The sequence below is a fragment of the Aedes albopictus genome, chromosome 2 (genome assembly GCF_035046485.1).
Source record: "Aedes albopictus strain Foshan chromosome 2, AalbF5, whole genome shotgun sequence".
Taxonomy (NCBI): domain Eukaryota; kingdom Metazoa; phylum Arthropoda; class Insecta; order Diptera; family Culicidae; genus Aedes; species Aedes albopictus.
The window spans coordinates 447,464,313-447,489,537 of NC_085137.1; the positions used below are offsets into that span (position 1 = coordinate 447,464,313).

At 40.7% G+C, this 25,225-nt stretch overlaps 1 long non-coding RNA gene across 5 annotated transcripts in view; it reads left to right on the plus strand.

Moving 5' to 3' along the window:
* The window catches only part of LOC134288583 (uncharacterized), a 280,379-nt gene that overhangs the window by 63,906 nt on the left and 191,248 nt on the right, over positions 1-25,225 (plus strand). For all 5 annotated transcript variants that reach the window (XR_009998035.1, XR_009998036.1, XR_009998039.1 and 2 more), the window contains exon 3: positions 19,532-19,566. This is a non-coding gene — a long non-coding RNA (uncharacterized LOC134288583). The remainder of the gene's footprint in view (positions 1-19,531; positions 19,567-25,225) is intronic.

Here is a 25,225-nt window from a genome sequence, read left to right on the forward strand (position 1 = left end):
ATGTGAATGTTTTGATTATCAGCACTTGTCCGAGCCGTTGTCCGGGACAGCAAAATAACTGCCAGTGTGGTACTGAAGCCTTTAATAGATCAAAAAATCAACGCACATTATCTGATCATTTATAGCTCATCCTGAAGCGCGGTTCAGCATCATCATCAGCCAGAGGATTGTGGGATCGAATACCAATTTCAGCGGGAACAGCAAAAAAACAACTGCAAAAATAAACAACAGTCCCAAAGTCGCACAGGAGAGTGTGAGTAAAAATAGAGAGGGAAGAATATGAAGCGACTGAAATGCGCAGGGGAAAATATTTTTGTTTATGTTCGATTTTTTGGGGATAGGAAAGATAAGCATTTAATCAGCCGTATTTTGGACCAAAACCTGCTTTTAATTAGCAGTTATGGCGCATATACGGCATATTAGCATTTAAAAATCTGCAGTAAAGACGCATATAGTGCTAAATAAAAGCAATTTTAATTGCTAATTGGTTACCTGGGTTTCATGCTAAAAATGAAATGTATCTGGAGGGAAAGTTTCATCCTTTCAGATAGAAGATCGTTATTTCTGAACATAACTGTAAGAGAAAACGTGGAAAGCTCATCTCGTTTGACATTGATCACGCATTTGACCGCGTGAATACAAACTTTCTAATGGTCGTGATGCAGAACATTCATCTGAACCCAAATTTTGCCCGTCTACTAGGGAAGATAATTTTTCACTAGTCTCTAAAATGAATTTAAGAAAACTTCAGCGAGCTTTCAACACAGTTACAAGATATGTTTTTAACCTAAGCAAATATGATCATATATCCGGGTAAGCAAATGCTATACTAGGTGTAAATTTCACTAGTCATCTAAAACTTCGGGTTTGTACACAAACTTTTGAAATTCTAAATGACCCTCCAGTCTACCTAAAAAACTTCTTTTCATATGCACGGTCTATGAGAGGTCCTTTATTGATTGTTTCGAGATGCTCGTCTTGTGGACTAAAAGATTCGTTTCGTCATCGTGCAATCAGTGCCTAGAAGCAATTACCGAGAACATGTAGGTGTGAGAGAAACTATAATTCATTTAAAAACAGTGTTTGTTCATATTTCAATTAATAGTAAAGTACATCGGCATTATTTAAAATCAATAATAGCATATACTTTGAAAACCATTAGGAGGTTACTTGTGCTGTTATACAGGGTCCGGCAATTGAAGTGACACATTGAAACAAACAGATAAACTGATCAAAACAAAAACATTTTATTTCAAATTCATTCAATTTTACTAGAAAACAAACAACTTTTTAATGATTCACTGGTCGAATTCAACTTGTTCGCCCTTGAGTTTAACCACTCGCCGCAGACGATCAAGGAATGCATCGTACGTGGCCCGCAGGTGCTCTTGAGGGATTTTATCCCGTGCTGCCGCCAGATGTCGCTTAAGGGCTTCCACGCTTTCATGTTTTTTAGAGCAGACTTCGGCCTCCAGCATACTCCAGACAGCGAAGTCCATAGGGTTTAGGTCCGGTGAATTCGCCGGCCATTCCGAGCTGGAGTTGAACCCAGGAAAATGTTCCATAATCCAGAGCTGTGTTTTCTTCGCTTTGTGAGCCGGTGCCGAGTCCTGTTGGAAAACCCAATCCCTAGAACCAAAATGGCGACGTGCCCACGGTTCGACGACGTTCTGTAGAACTAGTTCCCGATACGTATTTTGGTTGATCTTAACTCCTTCAGGGACAAAAACCAGCGGAGTCCAGCCATCTCGGGTGATTCCGGCCCAAAGCATAACCGATGCTGGTTTCTGTCGCTTGGTAGCCGTCAGCACGTCGGCACGGGTTCGTGATCTTTCAGGCAACCATACTCTATCGTTCTGCTTATTCACAAACTGCTGCACGGTGAAGAGTTTCTCGTCAGTAAACAAGATGTTTTCCAACTTTCCTTCCGCGGCCCTCTTCAGCAGTGACTTTGCTCTTTTTACCCGTTCCTGTTTCAGCTTCACTGAGAGGTCTTGAATCTTCTGGATCTTGTAGGACTTGGCCTGAAGTTTATCTTTCAGGATCCGACGGACACTTCGATCCGATATGTTAAGATCCTCCGCCAATTTTGTTGCACTGCGTCGAGGATTTCTCTCAACGCGCTTCTTGACAATCTTTACCATGGCAGGTGTCACCACAGTAGCTCGACGTCCCCCACCATACCGTTTTTTGGTACTTCCGGTCTCGAGGTATCGTTTAACTGTGCGGTAAACAAAACTTCTGCAAACACGTAAATCGGACAGCTCACGAACGATGTCCTTCTGACACTTTCCAGCTCGGAACAAGGCAATCACAGCACTTTGTTTCTCTTCAAGGTCCATTTTTCCAGATAACACTTGATAACAAAAGTGACACGTGTATCCACTAATAGCCAAGACACAATGTAAACAAAGTGACGAGGGGTTCTCCAATTCAGTTCTGTGGGCAATGTCATAATGACAATTGAAGTAATGTAGCAGTTCAATTGCCGGACCCTGTACTATATTATAATAAATAAATAAATAAACAAATTAAATAAAATAATATCAGGCTCGCACTCTCAGGTACTCCTAAACGGAAATCTCACATCCAAATTCCCGATCCAGCGCTCTGTAAGATGATTCGATAACACTAGCCCGAATGTCACTAGCCCGAACGACACTAGCCCGAATGCACCGTTAGCCCGAATACCACAAGCCCGAATCAAAATTCATCTATCAGTATCTTGGTAATAATAGAATACGGAAGAACAGCGTATGTTCCAAAGAAGAAAAAACCTCTGCCGGATTTGTAAATTGATTCTGGCGCTAATGATGGTGCTAATACGATTTGCGTCAATAAATCTTGAAATAATAGCCGATAACTTAAAGTAGGAAAAATCTCTAATGAAATTGTTTTCCCCAAAATACCTTATGATATCATTCGGGCTAGTGTTACATTCGGGCTTGTGGCATTCAGGCTAGTGTCTTTCGGGCTAGTGACTTTCGGGCTAGTGTCATTCGGGCTAGTGTTACAGAACCCTGTAAGACAGGGCGATCCCATTAGTATGCACCTTTTTGTACTATACCTACATCCCCCCCTAGAGAAACTACGCACTCTTTGCAATGATCCTCTGGACGTAGTAGTAGCGTATGCAGATGACATTTCTATCATCATTGTCGATGATCGCAAGCTTCTCGCAATCAAACAAGCCTTCTTGAACTTTGGACGATGTTCAGGATCTCTGTTAAATCTCCGCAAAACATTTGCTGTCAACATAGAACCACAACGTGATGAAGATGACAATGTATGGCTTGCTGTTCGGGAGTCAGTCAAAATTTTGGGAGTGACGTTCTTTAACTCCCACAAACAGACAGTCGACTTCAACTAACTTGGGTGAAACAATAAGAAAGACGTCTCGTTTGATGTGGATGTACAAATCCAGGAACCTGTCGTTACAACAAAAATTGATAGTTCTGAATACATTCATTACATCAAAACTTTGGTTCATTGCTTCAGTTATAAGCATTCCAAACCAAGCCATCGTACGACTGGCTTCATACATAGGAAGCTTTATTTGGAAGCGCTACCCAACAAAAGTCGCTATCAAACAGTTCGCTGCCAAGAAAAATGGGTGGCCTCAATCTCGACCTGCTATTGCATAAATTCAAAGCTCTTTTGACAGAAAGGTTTCTGAAAGAGTTACATCAAACACCATTCGCCAACTCTTTTACAGAGTATCTGCAGAATCCACCAAATTCCAAATTCCTTCGCTTTATCCGTGTATGAAAAGCCTTGCTAAAATAATGCCATGCATTTCTCGAAGACTAACGGAAAACCCATCAGCGTCAACTCTCCATGACTTCAACCGTGAAAACTTGGCGATACCGAAAATTAAGCAGGAGTACCCCAACATCGCCTGTTCAAGGGTATGAAGCAACATCAAGTTCCCAGAACTAACTGCGAAGGAACAATCCGTTTACTATCAACTAGTGAATGAAAAAATCGACACCAACATTTCAAAAGGGCGTAACTGCTTTTGGAATCATCATCTTCTTTTAAAGCTGTGGATCATGTGATATGATTTCCATGTTTTTCACAACAAGTACCAGATGGGAAAAACGCTCCTCTTTCCGACAACCACGGTGGTTTGAGTGTAAGGGAGGCAGTACGACCTACAGCTTTGAAAGAAGGTATTACTTCCAAATGCAGTTACGCCCTTTTGAAATGTTGGTGCCGAAATCTCCAATGCTGCGCTACTCCCCCGACAAAACTGACTTGCGAGTTCTTCGTGTCAACATTGCCCTAATATTGACGAAGATTTGGAGCATAAATTCACCACATGCCAAAAAACGAGGGAGTTGTGGGAACATCTTCAATCTAGATTGGAAACAATTCAGGGCAGAAGATTAAGTTTTATTGAATTACGTATTCCTGAAATAATAAAAATGAGAAGGAGAAATAGGTACCAGGCTCTAAAAACATTTATTGTTTACGTAAATTTTATTTTGGAAGCCAACGACCAACTAACGACAGCCGCGTTAGATTTTATTTTAAAATGTTCAACCATGTGACCATTGTATGTAGCTAAGTGTGTGTGATAGCAAATAAACGTATTCAGAAAAATATTTATGAAAAAGTTTAAAACGGTTAAAAAAAAGTGTGCGAAATCGCCCCCCGGCTGCGAAAATCCTTAGTCGGTGAATTTGGTTTGATAACTTCCCACGAACTCATTCGTTAGGTGACAGTGACAGATGATGAAAAATGATCTGGAATAGCACTTTGTAAGTAGGCAGTATTCAAAATAGTGATCGTTCTGAAGTTCTCACATTCCAAATGGTCGCCAATTTTTTTTTTTTTTTTGAATCGGGCGGATTACTCCTTCCTTCCATTTCTTCGGTAGCTGTTCGGTTTCCCAGATCCTGACTATCAGCCGATGCAGACAGATGGCCAACTTTTCTGGGCCCATCTTGATGAGTTCAGCTGCGGTACCTTCCTTACCAGTTGCTTTGTTGGTTTTAAGCTCATGAATGGTCCTTAACTTCCCTCAGCATGGGAGTTGGATCATGTCCGTCCTCTGCTGTATTGGTGTAGTCGTTCCCTCCGTTGTCGTTGTCTCTCGTGCCTACGTCCTGCACGCCATTCAGATGCTAGTCGAAGTGCTGCTTCTCCCTTTCGATCACCTCACGTCCGTCCTTCAAGAAGCCTCCGTCTTTATCCCTGCATATTTCGGCTCGCGGCACGTAGCCGTTGCGGGATGCGTTGAGCTTCTGGTAGAAGTTCCGTGTTTCTTGGGAACGGCACAGCAGTCCCATTTCTTCGCACTCCACTTCTTCCAGGCGACGCTTTATCTCCTTAAAGAGGCGCTGCTGTTTCCGGTTCTGTTTGTAACGTTCCCAATTCTGTCGGGTCCCTTGCTGCAGCATTATCGCCTGCGCTGCATTCTTCTCCTCTGAAACCGTTCTGCACTCTTCGTCGAACCATTCGTTCCGTCGATTCCGTTCCACGTACCCGATGGTGCTCTCGGCTGCGTCGTTGATGGCTGCTTTCACTGTACTCCAGCAGTCCTCTAGAGGCGCCTAATCGAGCTCGCCCTCGTCTGGCAACGCGGCCTCGAGATTCTGCGCGTGTGCGGAGGCGACATCCGGTTGTTTTAGTCGCTCTAGGTTGTACCGTGGCGGTCGTCGGTACTGTACATTGTTGATGACGGAAAATTTTGGGCGCAGTTTGACCATCACCAGATAGTGGTCGGAGTCGATGTTGGCGCCACGATACGTCGATAATGACGGAGAAGTGCAGTCCGTCAATCAGAACTTGGTCGATTTGCGATTCCGTCTGCTGTGGTGATCTCCAGGTGTAACGATAAGGGAGACTGTGTTGGAAATAGGTGCTACGTATGGCCATATTTTTAGAGGCGGCGAAATCAATGAGTCGTAGGCCGTTTTCGTTCGTCCGCTGATGGGCGCTGAACTTAAAAACTGTTTCCAGCTCACGTGTGTTGCCGCAACTCTGGTAGATGGTATGATTACCTCCAAACGTTAGCACCATGGAGCCTGCCCAGCACACCTCCTGCAGCGCTACGATGCCGAACCCGCGGTCCTTCAGTAGATCGGCGAGTATGCGGGTGCTCCCAATGAAGTTGAGAGATCGGCAGTTCCACGTACCGAGTTTCCAATCGCAAGTCCTTTTTGTTCGCTGGGGTCGTTGCCGTTGGTCTCGATTCATATTATTCTGTTGCAGATTTTCCGTTACAATGTTTTTTTTTACGGCTGGCTCGTATGGCCTGACACCAACCCCCTACTTTCCGGAGGACCATAGTGCACAGCAGTTGAGCTTAGAATCACAGACAAACAGACGTAACACTTGCGAAATTTCCATCGACCACGCTTTTAACGATCATTTCAAATTTTCATAGTTGTGGCGTTCACAACCAGAGATGCGCGCATCGTTTTTCTATGTGTTTGACTTTTCACACTAGCGCCTTCTGTTGACGATATTGCACAATACAGTGATTCGTGCAACTTTTCCACCAGGTGATAGTAGTGTGAACTGGGCGATGGATTTCTATGAAAATCGTTCAAGGTGTTACGTCTGTTTGTCTGTGTTAGAATCCTTCCCTGACACGCTGGATCAGACGCTGTTGTGAGCCGCTCCTCCTGGAGAACAGACGCTCAGGTTTTCCGAAGCAATACACTTCAATACGGCCAAAAAAACAAATAATAAATGTTTTTATTCATTTGATATAAATTTCATTGAAATTAGATATAACACAAATAACAGGTTGGTTGTTTAAAAAGTTGTTTCGTTTCCACCCCTGCGAAGAGTGTGGCCGACCCACCTCCACTTTTGCTCCCAAATTTCTGTCGCTATCGGCTTTTGATGACATCGACGATAGAGCTCCACGTTGGAGATCAAATTGTGAGGCCACAATGCACTAATTATATACCACAGACATCTATTGATGAACACCTGCAGCCGTTATGTGTTCCCCACTGATACACACCAGGTTTCACTGGCGTATAGCAGCACAGATTTCACGTTGGAATTAAAAATTCGGATTTTGATGCGTTGACTGATTTGATTGTTTTTCCATACATTTCTTAAACTTGCAAAAGCAGCCCTCACCTCCTTGATCCGTGCACCTATATCGATCTTGGTGCCGCCATCGGCCACCATTTGGCTACCAAGATATTGGAAGCTTCCAACATTCTCCACTGCTTGGCCAGCTGCCGTAAAGCTGGAAGAGTTGACCATGTTTACATCCAACGATTTGGTCTTGTTGACGTTGATGGTAAGATCTGCCGCTGAGGAGCGATTGACAAGATCATCGAGCTTGCTCTGCGTATCAGAGCGCTGGGAGCAACGCTAGGAGAGCAACGTCATCAGTCAGTTCGAAATTATTCAGGTAATGGGCTGCCACAGCAATCCACGATTTGGTTCACGGTCAATCGCACCAACCAGGATCTTGTCGATTACGATGAGGAACAGTAGCGATGATAGTATACATCCTTGCCTATTCAGCAACGACCCGGATGGGATCGGACAAAACACCGTTATGGAGTACTCTGCACGAAAATGTACTGTACTGTGCTTCAATGAGGCCGATGATTTTCTCAGGGAGACCCTTGCGCCTGAGGGCTTACCACATGTTTCCGTGATTGAGACGGTCGAAAGCTTTTCGAAATCAAAGAACACCAGGTAGTGAGACTCCTGGAATTCATTGATTTGCTGCAGAATGATACGGAGCGTGACAATATGGTCCATACAGGGTCGTCCGGCACGGAATCCTGCTTGCTGCCGTCGGAGAGTTGTGTCAATCTTCTCCTATATCCGGTTAAGGATCACTTTGTAGAGGACTTTGAGAACGATACATAGTAACATGATGCCCCACCAATTTTCGCATACAGTAAGTTCACCCTTTTTGGGTACCTTTACTAAGACGCATTCCATCCAGTCGGCCGGAAATGTTGCGGTTTCCCATATGTTACAGAATAATTGATGCAGTAGTTGTGCGGATACTACGGGGTCAGCTTTGAGCATCTCAGCTGATATGCTATCGACCCCTGGGGCCCTCTTCGATGTCATGCTACGGATGGCTGTTCCTATCTCCTGCACTGATGGAGCTTCGGTGTTGACACGGGTAATTCGTCGAACCCTTGGTGGATCATGCTGAGGTGTCGATGGCGCGGCCGACACTTGAAAAAGTGCTCGAACCAGCGTTTCAACTGGTCAGCCGGGTTGGTCAGTAACTGTCCAGACGTGTCTTGCACGGACATCGTAGCATTAATCTTGGTCCCACTAAGGCGACGTGAACATCGCTACGGAGACCAACATTAGTATGTATCTGTTCGCTATGTATGGTAATATGGACTCGGTGGAAGAAGAGTTTCTAACAATGAGAACTAAAAAATGGTCTTTCATTTACATACTGGAAAAACTTGTAATTAGAAGGCACGAAATGTTGCTAATTGACAAATTGAGAGATGAAATTTGTGAAAAAAAAATCGCGTTCTGGTGGGATTCACGGTGCGGCTTCGGAGTCAGTTTGGCTTTCTATTCCGCAGAACCATTACCTGTTCTGTGGCTTAGTTGGTTAAAGCGCCGGTCTAGCGAATACGGAGTCGTGGGTTCGTATCCCACCAGAACGCGATTTTTTTCACAAATTTCATCTCTCAATTTGTCAATTAGCAACATTTCGTGCCTTCTAATTACAAGTTTTTCCAGTATGTTTCAGACATACCAGCTAACCTGGTAAAATGCCAGAAAAATGGGCAATATGTATCATTGTACTTTCATTTACATGTCTCCTGAAATCAAATATTAAAACATGAGATATCTCTCTTCAGAAAATGTTTTCCATTCGTTCAATGTCCTCATTCAAGGAAACCCTTATCATTGTCACACTTCCATTTTTCATCCGAATACGTCATCAGATAACCAACACTTTCGATCTTCAGATGCAAATCTATACCAACTTCATCATCCATAGAAGATATCCCAATCCTCCGGATTCAACCCAACTCGTTTCCATTCAAATGTAAATAAGACGGCGGCGACAATCTTGAACGACGTTCCTTATCCCTGTCCACCAGAAATCATCCGACGCAACGCATTGAAACTCTCACCAACGCCGCACTTCAAGTTTTGTAAATTTGATTCACGCGAAAAGAGTAAACGTGGAAAATATTGCTTCCTTCCAGCACCGCATTGAAGCTGAGGCGGAAACAGGCCGGCCACAGATGATGGTGGAAGCAAACGAACACTGAACCACAACGACGTTTCCGATTAGGGGGACCAAGGCAACCCGGACGGACGGATATTGCATTATCGGTTTCATCGTCCGTCGCCTCCTTCTGGTTGCTGGCTGGCTGGTTGCCTGCCACGGCGCCGTCGTCGCCAATAGATTAGAATTAAAGTGTGAAATGCTAAGACGCTTTCTCGACTCGACCGGGGTGTCGTTATTCATATTGACGATGTTGGCACGTCGTCTCCGTTGCTGGGAGATGAAGAAATTGGATGCCTGCCGATAGCGCAGAGGGACCCCGACCAGCATAGCTGCACAAAGATTGAAATGGGTGGCAAATTCGGTCCCGGTCGTTTACCCTCGTTATCCGGGACGGGTGTTTCAATGTGGCAGAAATCGTGATTTGTTCGACAGAAGCGCGTCGTTTGGGAATTTCTGGGTCAACTTCATGGAACTGAATATGAATGTGAAATTTAACAGTTTGTTTCTTTACTTAGGGTAAAGTGGGGAAACGAAGTGATAAACTGTGGAGTAGAGCAAAAGAGTAGCGTAAAGAGTAGAGTAGATAGAGTAGAGTACAACACATTAGAAATGCTGTTAAACTTTGGCCTCATCCTTGTCTACTACACACTCAAAACATTCGGTTCATATTGATTAACCCATCAATTGGTTTCAATGTTCACCTTTCTGCTAGGCTCGATTTCACTCTCTCTTTGACGGGAACAGTCTACTCCTCACCCATCCCACACAACTTATCCATACAATCCCTTCCATAAACACGGATACATTTGATCTGGGTCAAAAGCCCATTAACAAGTCGACCTAAGAGTGATTTGCTAAATTGCCCGCACTCGCCAAGCTCTTCTTTTTTTTACATACATACACTACACACACACACATCCTAACTTCCGGGAGCGAGTGCGTTTCCATGTCATCTGCTGCTCGTCCTTTTCAACGAATGGAAATTGCGATGGGAATTTTCCCTACTGGGCAACGACGACGACGACAACGATTACAAATTAAATGGACCAAGGTCTCCGAACCCATCCGGCTCAAGTGTCTGCGTGGGTGAAAAAGCATTATCCCTTTTGGATTCGATTTGGTCCACGGGGAGTTGAGAAGGGCACAAGACTTTTATCGCTGGGTTGAGGATTGTTTCATCCAAATATTTGGATACTTGTTCCACATTTGCGTACGCAAGTGTGGCTAGTTATGCTGTTGTCCATGTATTTTTTTTTTCGACGCATCAATTGTGTGGAATCCTCTTAAAATGCACAGATTTTCTTATGAAGCTATCTTTTTCTGCCTCCACATGTTCGCTAGATAAAGGACGTCCTTTTCATCTGCAACTGAATATTGTAGTTTTTTTTTTCTTAGTTTTGTTATAGCTCGTATGTATCTTCGATATTATAGTAGTTGATAGTAGAGATGCCATTGAGATCACTAATACCGTCGTTGGGGGTGAGAATGGGTCAAAAAAGGATACTCAAAGATTGTTTGTTAAATAACAAATGCAATTGAAGTCGGAATAACTTTTTATTTGGTATGTATACTCTCCTATGTGGTAATGATAGTTTAGCAAGAAAGTATCACGTTATATGAATTGCTTACTAAACTACAAATGATTGAAAATTGACCCAATCTCACCCCTTAGAGGGGGTGAGAATGGGTCAAAGTTTTCGAAATCACCTATCTAAGAATATAAGTTAATTTTATTGATCATATCTAGTAAACCTACTTAAAATATAATGTTATCATGACGAATAAAAACTTAGGTAATTTTAAAAGATGATTAATCCACCTAAAAGGGCTAATACAACCGAAAAAATGGTTGAGATTTGATAAAATAACGTTTGTATACTGTATCACCATTTTTAGCCATCATAATCATTCTCATTAGGAGTTTCAACCTCCATGAGAGGAGGGGAGATTACAATGAGGGAGGGGCGCATTGAAAGATTGATTGTAAAAAAAAACATGATAGTTTTAGTATACTGCATAAGAAATGTTTAACCCTCCGTTATAAACTCTTATGTACATGATCATTGGCCTCTATATTGCTAAAGCAAATCACTACATCTCTAGATATAGGGTCGTTCAAATATTATGTTAAGTCTATTTCGTGAGCTTACGATATTGCAGTACACTAAAGATTAACTGATGATTAGAGGAGGGAGTATTGTTATAAATGATTTTGGGCACTACACGTATTAACACACTCGTTTGACACTTCTCGACATATTTTTAAAAGAAAGCGTGCTTTTATGAAGATACGGTGAACATGCACCACTCTAACGTCAAATGGGGACTGGATAACAAGTTGAATTTTAAGTTAAGGTTATGTGCACTCGATTACTTGCTTGACCCAATCTCACCCCATTCTTAATATTCAGACATAAGGTCGAAAATATTTAGTTTTTAAAGAAAAAGAGCAATTACAGCCCGCTTTTTTCATTATATCAACCTGGTAATACCTACAGCTAACCACTTATAAGAAAATGTATGGTTAGGTACTTGTGTTAAACATTACGAAGGAGACATTTTTTCAGAATGATTTACTAGTAGTTTCATCATGTAAGTTTAGCCACAAATTTAACAAAAAACGATTATTGCAAACATCTTATTCTGCATCATGACGTGTAAAAACAATTTCTATTTTTCAAAAAAAAAATTTAAATTAGCGATAGTTGAAGAGCTATTTCAAATTTTATGTTTCTCCGTTTCGACCCAATCTCACCCCCAGACCCATTGTCACCCCCATCGACGGTACTTATGACACACTGTACAATTTCACTGTACAATTGCGCTTGAAATGAGTGTCATACTGAAAATTCTCTCAGTTTAAGTCAGTCTTGTTAGAATTTTCTCGACACTGCGTACCGTTGGACAGGAATCACACTCGTATCACATGTCTGTCCGGGATATAACCTCTTTCCAACAACTATGCATATGTCCACGAGGTACCAGCCGGAAACATCGAACAATATTAGCTGAGCGGTTCACTTTTCTAAAATAAATTGACTTAAAGAATACTTGGTTCAAACTATTTACACCAGACACTTTGGACACTTTTGGTTATGGACTTTTTGAATTCTAAATATGGTTCAAATCTGTTTGATGTCTTTGGGACTTTTATGAAGCAATATTTTCCCCTTTATTTGGTAGAAATTGTTTTTAAACAGATCCTTTATTGCTCGACAGGACGCAAAAAAACATCGAATAAACATTTGCTCTGTATGCATTCTTTCTTTGCATTCTTCTTTGAAAATTTAAGAGAATACCTTGTAGACAGCGCTCAGTAGTGTGATCGCGCGGTAGTTCACGCGATACACTATACCTTCCATCCGCTCCTCCGGTAATACTGCCACCTCCCAAATCTTGGTAATGACTCAGTGTAGTGCTCTCACGAGTGCTTCTCAACCGTGTTTTAGTAACTCGCTTGGTAGTTGATCTACTCCAGCGGCTTTGTTGTTTTTCAACCGGCTAACCTCCTCTTCAATCTCTTGGAGGTCAGGGGCAGGAAATCTTTCGCCTTGCACACGTACTCCTAGATCTGTTACCACGCCACCTTCGGTACTTACAACGTCGCCATTGAGGTGCTCATCGAAATGCTGCTGCCACCTCTCGACCACCTCACGCTCGCTCGTGATAATATTTCCGTGATAATCTCGGCACATGTCGGCTTGTGGTACAAAGCCTCTGCGCGAGCGGTTTAGCTTCTCGTAGAACCTTCGTGAGTCCTTAGCGCGGTACAGCTCTTCCATCGCTTCGCGATCTCATTCTTCCTGCTGGCGCTTCTTCATCCGGAAGACTGAGTTCTGCCTGTTCCGCGCCTGTTTGTAACGTATCTCATTCGCTCTCGTACGTTGTTACAGCATTCTCGCCCATGCTGCATTCTTCTCGTTTTTTAACTGTTCACATTCGCCGTCGTACCAGTCGTTTCTGTGATTCGGAGTCGCGAAGCCTAGTGCTGTAGCCGAGGTACTACCTATGGCGGATCGGATGTCCCTCCAGCCATCTTCAAGTGTAGCTGCGCCAAGCTGCTCTTCCGTTGGTAGGGCCACTGCTAACTGCTGCGCGTAGTCTTGAGCCACTTCTACGTTACGCAGCTGCTCGATGTTGAGCCGTGGCGTTCGACTTCGGCGCGTGGTGATAACTGTCGAAAGTTTTGAGCACATGCATACAGCGACTAAGTAGTGATCCGAATCAATATTCGCACTGCGGTATGTGCGGACATTGGTTATATCCGAGAAGAATTTACCGTCGATTAGATCGTGGTCGATTTGGTTTTCTGTTTGATGGTCTGGTGATCTCCAGGTGGCTTTGTGGATATCTTTGCGGGGGAAGAAGGTGCTTCGGACTACCATACCACGGGAGGCTGCAAAGTTTACGCATCGCTGGCCGTTATCATTCGATACGGCGTGCAGGCTGTTTCGCCCGATTACGGGTCTGTACATTTCCTCCCGTCCTACCTACGCGTTCATGTCACCGACAACGAATTTCACGTAACGCGGCGAGCAACCATCGTATGTTTGCTCTAACTGCGCGTAGAACGCTTCTTTCGCGTCATCAGGTCTCCCTTCGTGTGGGCAGTGGACGTTGATAATGCTGAAGTTGAAGAAACGGCCCTTAACTCTCAACATTCACAGCACATCCTTGCGTCGATCGGCTGCCACCCGATCACACGTTGTCGCATCTTGCTCAACACTATAAATCCTGTTCCCAGTTCATTGGTGGTGTCACAGCTTTGGTAGAAGGTAGCCGCTCGATGCCCGCTTTTCCACACTTTCTATCCAGTCCAACAAAGTTCCTGCATTGCCACGATGTCGAAGTTGCGGGGATGTAGTTCGTCGTAGATTATCCTGTCACATCCTGCGAAACCTAGTGACTTGCAATTCCATGTTCCAAGTTTCCAATCGTAGTCCTTATTTCGTCGCGTTGGTCTTTGCCGATTGTATCGAGTCGTATTTTCTCCTATGTTATTCGCAATGGGGATTTTTACGGGTGGCTTATTGGGCCTACGCCAACACTCCTGTCTCGCCGGAGGGCCATCGTGCCAGTTCTGTTTAACGTCCCAACCAACACTGGGACGACCACGCTGATGGGGCTACCACTTTGGATCTAGCTGGGCGTGGTGCAGCGTTTCTTACTCAGCCGCTGAATGCCAGAACAGACGCTGTTTGAGTCGCACCTCCTTGGTGAACAGACGCTCGGGTCGTACTTCCTCAATCTAGCTGAAGTCAGAAGGACAACAGTGCCCAGGCTGCACTACCAGCTAAGCACACAACTCTTAGCTGGCGATCTTTGTCATCGCTGGACCCGTGGAAGCATGATGTAGGAAGTCGTGAGAACCAGAGCTATGTTGGACACTCTTCTTATCGACTCACCGTTTTGCACCTCATTCTACATACATCGATTATTGTGTTATAAGGCCGGAAACATGGGGAAATTGAGTGTTTTTGAAAATCGGGTTTTCATACATTTTGAACGGGGCGCTTGGCTAAGGACTTGAAACGCCAATAAACGCAATAGGCAAGACAAATTTTGCCGGGGACAGCTAGTTTTAATAAAATTTCATAATAAAAATGGTGTCTGCAAGTCTGGAAGTATAGAGGCAGAGTTTGAAATTTTCATTTTCAACGAGAACAATCAACATGAATTTTGAAAATCTATTTTGATGAATGAATTTTCTCACTTATTCTTTAATTTTACTGTCACTGGAAATTTTCATTAAGAAACAAAAGTAGGGTAATTTTCCAATTGTTGCACAGCTAAAAACTCGCCTATTGTTGCACACTCCAAAACTCCCGATCAGTGTCTTAATTTGTCAAATTACAGTCATCCGCACCGACGCCCAGTGGCTCCGGCGTCGTAGATTTGTTTTTGTTTTGATTATCGACTCGACAACACAAGTGCCACTCTCTGAAGTTCAAGCGACGAAAACTTCATTACCTCGCTGTCTGCTGAACTGATATTCAAAGTCAGCATATTCATCTTCAATTGATATTTATGGTTTAAGCACGATTTAAAAGCAAACAGTGCTGCTGGTGCATTCCATTCACCTGAAGCAAGCATAATAAATAAATTTAGAGCAACATTTCCACATTTGCGTGCCTTAAATTTGATTTGAAAAAATCAAATTCATATTCACCGAGCCCGCGGTGAAGATCAAAACTGAACTTCAGTTACAGTTTACTACACTACGAGGCGTCGTTCTCATTGTTTTGCTTCCCCTTTGTCATGTTTATTCTCGGCGTCATGCTGGTGGATGACTGCGTTCGTGTATTTGTGTTTGTTTTCGCACTGATTGAACATCATTCGGCTGAAAATTTTTGGCACTGCTCCCGATTATAATTCCAATCTCCACAAAACTTGGGTATAGCTATTAATGCGAATACTACATATCTGTTCTATCGAATCTTTTAACAGAATTTGAACATTTCGCGACGAGGAAGAAAACACTCATGACAGAAAACTGAATGAAAAAAGAGAGGCTTTCAGCTGACAATAAATGTGGCGAAACACGAATGAAAAAATGAGAATATCAATTTCGCTTTGGATGTTCGATTTTTTTACACTTCGTAGAGAATATTCTTATTAGTTTGCCGATGGAAATAATTTATGTCACGTTTCTTTTATATTCTCGTTTAAATTTCAAATGACACTTCTGTCTGTCTGTTCTGTCTTTCTATCGAATTCTCGATATGATTTTTTATGTGATAGAGACGTCGAACATAGAAGATCTTCCAGATGATGTCTTTAAGCCACTTGGGCAGTGGTTGGTATGTTGTACACTTTTCGCTATAACTCAGTCAATTCAAAACTAATCAATTGGAACTTTTGTGTACGGCCGTTTGCGGAGCCAGCTTTTTCTTTTTTTTTTTCTTATTTACTCTCCTAAACATTCACGATAAAAAGCGAGATGAAAAAGAAGGCAAGCCGCCTTCTCTTTTATCTTTCTCTATCTCGTGTATGCTTAGGAGAGTGAGTAAGAAAATATAAAATGCTGACTCCGCCAATGTGCACGGCTATATACATTACGTATCTCATCGTGTTTAAATGTATATAAATGAGTTAATTGATTCAAATTTGAATGAGTTACAGTAGAAAAGTGCACAAAATATAACCCTGCAGAGTAGGGTGGCACACACTTATATGAAAAACAAAAAATTCGAAAAATATCAAGTCTTACCTCCTCAATCAGTTGTTTTGGACTCCCAGAAGCTACGTTCAAAATTTGAGCAAAATCGGTTGAGCCTAAGGGGGCGCTCAAAACGCTTGAAGTTTGTATGGGAAAACTTGGCCAAATGTATGCAGAAATTTTAGGTTTTCAAATTTTGCCGCTAGGTGGCGCTATAAGCGTTCAATAAACAAACCCTTTGGTATTATTGTAGGTGACTATATGCCGGAGAACTTTGTCGAAGACCGCGAAATGATCCGACGACTGTGAAAAAAGTTATACCCTAGGCAAAGTGAGGCTAAGTATTGAGATTTCATTATTGATATTATTCCTTTACATGTATTGGAAAAATAACAATAAAGTTTATCCTCACTTTTCCTAGGGTATAACTTTTTCACAGACGTTGGATCACTTTGCGGTCTTCGACAAACTTGTTTGGTATATAGTCACCTACAATAATACCAAAGGGTTTGATTATTGAACGCTTACAGCGCCACCTAGCGGTAAAATTCGAAAACTTAAAATTTTTGCATACATTTGGCCAAGTTTTCCCATACAAACTTCAAGCGTTTTGAGCGCCCCCTTAGGCTGAGCCGATTTTGCTCAAATTTTGAACGTAGCTTCTAGGAGTTCAAAACAACTGATTGAGGAGGTAAGACTTGGCATTTTTCGAAATTTTTGTTCTTCATATAAGTGTGGGCCACCTTACTGCAGAGATGGTTCCACTTCCCTCATTTTCTGTTGCTGATTTTCCGTTACAATGGTTTTTTACGGCTGGCTCGTAGGGCCTGACACCAACCCCCTACTTTCCGGAGGACCATAGTGCACAGTTGAGCTTAGAGTCCTTCCCTGGCACTCGGACGTAGATCAGCCGCCCCTAACATGGGGATCAGACGCTGTTGTGAGCCGCTCCTCCTGGAGAACAGACGCTCAGGTTTGCCGAAGCAAACCCCCCCTTCCCTGTCAGCCTACGACCAAAGTTCCCACCGGGGTTGGTTACCCGATCTTCCCTAAGGTTGCTCATAGTTTCTGGCCGGTACCGCGTGGAGGTAGGGATAGGAGTTGCTGGGCAGAGGCTAGTGGATCACAATGGGATCTAAATTGCGCAGCATACCCAGCCTTTACCTTGCCTCCACTTCCCTATACAATTTGAATCTATCAGATATCTTTTCGAAAACTTCTGCTTCAATTTCATTAAAGGTTCATAATATTTCCATGTCGCCATTCGTCAAAGCTCGATTGCTACATATCTGAGAGATACTTCTATATCTAATTCGTTAAAAATAATTTTAGTTTATGGTAAAAATATGTAAACTTAAATGTTAAGAAGCATTCTTATTTTTATTTTAACGATTCCAGTTGTAAAAAGTATAAAAATAACGTTCTTCTTCTTATTTATGGCTCTACGTCCCCACTGGGACTTGGTCTGCCTCGCTTCAACTTAGTGTTCTTTGAGTACTTCCACAGTTATTAATTGAAGGGCTTTTTTTGCCTGCCATTGCATGAATTTGTATATTGTGCGGCAAGGACAATGATACACTATGCCCAGGGCAGCATCCGTTTATTACGTAACGTTAAAATCGACATTTTCTGACCCCCCCTCCTCTCGCCGTAACGCTTTATTGTATGAAAATCCCAAGATTTTTGTATGGGCCGTAACGCTCGGCCGTACTCTCCCCCTCTCCCTAGAGCGTTCCGTAATTTGTGGACGGGGCCCAGGGAGTCGAGAAAATTTTCCCGACCGCAACGGGAATCGAACCCGCCGTCTCCGGATTGGCGATCCAAATCCGTGGTTTGCCAAATAACGTGATTTGCCTAAAACAAGGGTGGCACATCTTGCCCCTATGGGCATTATGACCGCAGTTCCCCTACTGATTCTACTTCATCGAACAAGGTGCGCCAAGTAAATATCACGGTTAAATTCTTGATATGACGTGCGTAACATCATTCCCAAAGATTCACGTGAAACCCTGAAATACAAGCACGTCTTTGCAAAGGTTATCATCTAACATACTTACCGACTATTACCGCACGTGAGCTTACTCTTGTGCTGCGAACGAGCTCAAAGCCCTAAAGGCAGTCCTTCGTTAGGCCTACACGGCAACAACAAATACCGTGATTTCGGGTGAAATTGATCAGTGGGGTGGAATTGATCGGCGTGAGGACAATTTTCGTTTGGCAAAAATAAAGCTTTGAACTTTAAAAAAAAATGTAGAAAATGACCATCATCTGGCTCAAGGGTTATTGAATGATGAGTTTACCTGTTTTACAACTAATTAGTCACACAATTTTGTATTAAATTTAATATTTTTCGAAACTGCGTGTTTGGAGAATTTCAAGGACACTTTCAAACTTTTGTCACCATAGATGTATCGCACATGGAATAAATATTCGTCATCAAAAGTTCTATAAATATTGATATTTATGCATAAAATTGTACATTTGCTAAAGTAATGACTTGTTTAGTATGAAAATTGCATACGTTAAGGCGTTTTCTTTAGATTTATTAAATTTTAAACTTAAATAATAAACTTGTATAAGTTTTACAAAGCTTTTCGCATTCTGGGGTGGTTAATTCACATGAAAAAAATATTTGCAGCACTTACATAGACATTTCACTGACTGATCAATTTCACCCCGAAACTAAAATTTCTCATTTTTTTTATTTTAAATGATATTCATTGCAATAAAATGATTTGCATTAAAAGTTTGAACCTCTTTGACTGATGACACCCGTGGTCGTACTTGTTTTAAAGCATTGAGTTTGACCATATCGATAACTATTCAAAAATTAGCAGCCAAAAACTGTGAAAAGTGATCAATTTCACCCGAAATCACGGTACCTAACAAGAGAAGACTTACGAATTTCAACAACAACAACAGCAAAAAAAACTTCCTCTGGGCTGGGTTTGGTACTTTGTCACATCAGTGTCAGATTGCCTTTTCATCTTTGTTGCCTTTTAGAAGGGATTGAATTCTTCCTGTGTAGAAATTTGCGTGAAGGTGAACGATAAGACATTGAATGCCATTTCGTCCGTGCCATTGCTGGCAATCTGCAATAAATAAGAACATTACAATCTGAATACAGGTGAATTCATACAAGTTTTTTTTTTGCTTCTTACTTTCAGAGACGTGTCACGCAGCATCCCTACGACGTCGACAGGTACGAACAGTCAGTGTTGAAAGATTATTTTTTCGATGCGTTATTCAAATCGTACGGTTTCGTTTTGTACAAGAAGACATCGTTCGTACCAGGAGCAGGTGTTGAGAAATTGATCATCGAAATCCAGCAGACGCTAGCGCAGGAGCTCCCGGGCAGGAGCGGGTGTGGGAATTACCATAAATTTGGGTCGTGGCAATGGCACTGACGCATGTATTTCGATGACGAAGGTAACGGAGCGCCATTGTCGCGTCTCCGTGGGGATACTATTTCGAGAGTTTTTGGCATGGGATGAAAGGTGCAAATGATTGTCATCTTTTCGTTATTTAACACTTTGTTCTATTGTTTGAGTTCGGGTGGCGGGTGTCAAGGAGTTTTGTCTCTGTTGACAGTTAGTACCTATACTTACACCGGCATTAAGAAATGGAAAATTTAATTTAAGACTTTTATGAGTTGCGACCAACAGATTTTAGCTGGGTGCATACAAGTTACTGTGTCGGAGAATTTCAAAATAAACAGTAAGAAGTAAGAAAAACATTTTATGCTAAATTCTTTCAACTTAATATGGCCTCGTTACCAATTTTAGCAAAAGTCACCTCAGGTAAAATTTGCCTTTCCAGGATTTTTTTTCAATTATCTTGAAACCCTTCGCAGAAGATAGCCTTCTACCTTGCCTTAAGATTCGCCTATTGGAAGACACGCTTCCTTCGCCACTACAGTTTTCCGCCCCGATCCCCTTAGAGCTAGATTATGAATTCATCAAGTAATAAAAATTCAAGTACCCAGTAGATACTGGAAGCATTTATTGGAATCGGAGAAAAAGGTTGTGATTTTCAACCTCCGCCACATGCCGTCATAAGAGTCTTCACCTTCTCATGAATATTTCGGCAGTTTTTGGCAGTTTCCAACTGCGATGGAAAAACGAGTGCTGTCATATTCTTGCAGTAGTGGGGGAATCGGTTGGTACCAAATGTCGTTCGACGACGGGTGGTTTTTGTGAATAAGACCAAAAAGTTTCATGATGGGTTTTCCTCGAACAAATCAATTCTGTGATTGAATCGAAGTGCTTATGCTTATTCATATTCACGTGTATCGAAAGATGTCTTCTAGAGTGGTGTAAAGAATCAGTATCCGTTAGGAAACCGTGCATGAAAACGTTCTGAAGTTTGTTGTAGTCATTTCTAAAAATTATAAAAAGGATTTTTATGCACTTAAACTAAATATTCGAAATTGATTTTCAAAACAATTTCTCAATCAGAATTATTAACTTTTTTCAGAGGTAACCAGTACAATTGTTTCAAAGGTCATCAAGCCTCATAGTTTCAGCATTTCACGTTCTCTTAAAAAAAGAAAATTGTCCCAAAGAAGCTTGAGAAATTATTGAATGAATTCCCAAAAGAATCCATGGAAAAATTCCTAGAAATATCTTTGGAGAATAACCTGAAAAAATCTGAAAAATACCATAGAGAAATGTACGGAGACAACAAGCAATTTCTATGCGAGCTCCTCTAGAGTCATTTCTTTTGGTAATTTTCAATGGAGGGGCAAAACCTGCTCGAATTCTTGAATCCTTAGAAGAATTGCAGAAAAATGTTGGAGGAATTTCTGATCAAATCACCAAACCAAAATTTTGGCCAAATTTTCTGGAGTAATCCCGGGAGGAATTTCTGAAAGAATCCCTGAAGAGTTTTTGAAAAATAATTCCTAGAGAAATGTTTAAAGGAATCCATGAAAGAATTTCGAAAGGTATCCTTTGTGAAGTTTTCGAAATCCTAAAGTGGTATTTTAAAGAATCCCAAGAGAAAGAAACCATGGAAGAATTACTAAAGGAATCTGTGAAAGATTTTTTGAAATTATATTATGAGGAGTTTCAAAAGGTAGGGTCTTGTGATCCTTGGGCAGGTGTATCTATTTTGGGCACTTGCCTCGATAACCAAGTTATTTCATACCAATTGATTTTATTTTTTGTATAGGGTTTGACACTGTGCGTATCTCATTGTGTGCCAAAAAAATAAGTTATTAGGTATAAAATTGACTTAGTTATAGCTGCGAGTGCCGTAAATAGGTGCACCTGCCCATATGGTACAAGACCCTATCTATGAAACAATTTTCGCAGATTTTTTGGAAGAAGGAATCCTTGCAGAAAATGTTGTTATTTGGCCAATTTTTAAAGAAATTCCTATGAAAATTGAAAACTTTTAAGAAATTTCTGAAAGCATTCTGAATTACCAATTTTCTGAAGAAATCGTTGGAACATTTTCTGAAGAAACCCATGAAGGTTTTCTGAAAAAGTACCCAGAGGAATACATGATAATGTTCATGGGCGGCTTTCTAGTGTAATCTTTGAAAAAAAAATACGGGAAAAATATCTAGAGAAATGTCTGAATCCATGTAAGATTGTCTTTAAGGAGTACTGAACAATTTAAGAAGAAATTCGTGGAACATTTTCTAAAAAGATCATCGAAAAAAAAAACTTTTGCAAAAAATGGAGAAAGAATACTCTGGATGAGTCTTTGACAGATTTCTGGATGGAGGAATCCCCAGAAGCTTTCCCAAAAGTATTTTTGAAGTAAATGTTTTAGGAATCTTTGGAACATTTTCTAAAAGAATACTTAAAAACAATTTGGATGAATCTTCTGGAAAATTTTCTATGAAGCCTCTCCAGATAATGATCTGAAGGAAACTCTGTAGAATTTTCCAAAGGTAGCAATTTCTGATAAAAAAAAATCCATGCTCAATTTTCAAACAAAATTCTTTGAAAAAAAAAAGCCGGCAAGAATCCCTAGTGTCATTTCTGAAGAAATCGCCAGATAAACTTCTAAAAGATCCGTGAAGAATTTCGAGGGAAATCTTTGGGAAAATTTCCGAAGAATTTCTGAAGGAAATTTTTGGAAGATTTTCTGAAAATCCCCTGAAAGAATTTCTAAACGAATCTCTTCAAGAGTCACTGAAGTGAATTCTAAAGGAATTTCTGAAAGAATCCCTAGACGAACTTTTGGAAAGAATCCTTGGAGGAATAACTGAAGAAATTGAAGGATAAATTTCTGAAACAACTGCAATTCATAGAAGATGTTCTCAAGGAACCTTTAGTGAAATTTCTGATGGAATTTCTTTAATAAACCATTTAAACCTTCTAAAGGAATCAATGAAAAATTTTGTGAAAAAAAAATCTCGCAGAGAAATCCATTATTTCTCAAACTTTGAAAAGAATTTTTGGAAAATTTAAAATTTTGAGGAAATTTCTGAAGGTGTTCTGTAGTTGTATTTGTTTTAAGGAATCATGAAAAGTTTCTGAAGAAACCAGTGAAAGGTTTTCGGAGCCTCCGAATGATACGTCGACGTGTATCGAAAGATATCTTCCAAGGTTGTAAAAATCAGAAACCTTGCATAAAATGGTTTGATTTATTTTGTAGATATTTCTACTAAAAATGGATTACTGCATGCTAAAATTGAACACTTAAAAGTTAAAATTCAATTTCAGAATGATTACACCAGTACCTACTGTCATGCTAAAATCAGAACCGATTACTCAAGGTTACTTTATATAGTCGACACTGGTACGTACCCGTCCTGTAAAAATCATGTATCTCAAAAGCATCATTTGGTTTTAATGGCGTACATTCGATCTTAGCTTTTCTTATCCTCATGAAAAAAGAAGCTGAAACTGAGTAAAAAAGTATGATTTGTTGGCAAGTGTCTGAAAAACCAACACAGAATTTATTCTTAAATCTTGAGACTGGGGGCATTTGGCTGACAAAATATGTCGATTTTTGCGTTACGTAATAAATGGATGCTGCCAGAAACAAATGGATCAAGCTATGTATATCGTTCTAGAAAAATCTTGAACTTCCACAGGATTCCTTTAGAAATTCATAAGAAATGTTTCTGAAGGAGTGTCTTATTGAATCTTTTAGAAGTCCGTGTCGATATTTCTAGAGGTATCCTTGGTGGATTCTCATAATTCATTGAGAAGTTCTGTGTGGAATTCTTACAGGGAACAATTAAGAGAAAGAAAAGAGAAAAAAAACAGAAATTTCTCAGGAAATCCTTGAAGAATTTCCTAGAGACATTTGTTCGTGAATTTAACAAGAAACAAAATGAAATGAGACAATACCTGTACGAACAGCTAAAGAAATTCATGGAAGAGTTTCCGTGGAAATCTTTGCAGGAATGTTTCAAGGGTCTTTGGAAGAATCTCAGAAGAAAATATATATGAAAATGTCTCAAGTAATTCCCAGGTAAAACTCCTTAAAGAATTCCTGAAAGGTTTTCCAAAAGAATCCCTACAAAATTTCATGAATTCCTGGTGAAATTTCTGAACAATTCCATTGCAAACTTTCCAAAGGAATCCGTGGAAGATTTTCTGTAAGATTTCTGGGAGAAATTTGTAAAGGAATCTATGAATTCTGATCTTTGTCCAAACCATCCCACGCCTCTTTGACCACGTGGTTCATGGATGATTCCGTAAGTCTCTGATAGATTGTTTGAAAGAATCATGCACGAATTTCCGTAAAAATCTTAAGAGGAATCTATGGAAGATTTTCTAATGCAACACTTGGCCAGACTTTTGAGGAATTTTCTGACAAGTTGCTGCAGAAATCCCGGGAAGGCTTTCTGGAGGAATTTCGAAACAACTAATTGGGAAGTTTTCTAAAGAAATCCTCCACGTTATTTTTGAAGAAATCTTTAAACAGTGCTGATTCTGAAGAAATTTCTGATGAAATGCTAGGTTTTCTAAGAGAATTCTTAAAAAAAAAATGTCGGCTAGAATTCCTAGTGTAATTTTTGAAGGAATCCCTGTAGGAGCTTCTGAGCAATCCCTAAAGAAAATTTCAAAATTCTGTAGAAATTGGAAAAAAAAAATCCTTTAGAATTTCTTCACGAATTTTTGGAAGATTTTCTAAAGGAATTCCAAAATGAATCTCTGGAGAAATTCCAAAATATCTTAAAGAATTCCTGGAGGTTTTTTTAATGAATTGAATCCTGTTGATCTCTAAGTAGACTTCAAATCTTTCCCATCCAAGCTGAATTACACGACAGGAAAGCATCAGGAAATTTGACCGCAAAAATCTTTCATGACAAACAGAACAAACCTGTCGAGAAAACCCAAAGTCATTATATATTCTTGGGAGACTTTTTGGAAGAACCCATTAAGGAATTTCTAAAAAAAATCCTGCAGAAATGTCTGGTAGAATTTCTGGGAGATTTTTTGAGGATTTTATGAAAAAATCAGGATTGGCCTCTAAAAAAAACTTTGGAGAGATTTCTGAATAAATATTCCGAATAGTTTCTAAAAGAATCTCTAGAAAAAAATCTGAAGCCATTCATGCAAATTTATTAAAATATCTTTGAGAAATTTCTGAAGGAATACATGGACGACTTTCTTAATAAATTTTTAAGGAAACATGAATCGAATTATTTGATTTTTCTGAAAGAATTTGTAAAGATATGTCTGGAAGAATCTGAAGAAAAAAAAAATCGAAAGAATTCCTGTGTGAATGTCTCAAGAATGTTTTAAAAAAATCGGAAGATTTTGTGAACAAATCTCCGAAATCTCTGAAGGAATCTTCGCATAAATTTCCAAAGGTATCTCAGAAGTATTCCTTTTAACTGAAGGAAATTTCTAAGGAATTTCGAATGAATTGGAAGAAGTTCCACAGAG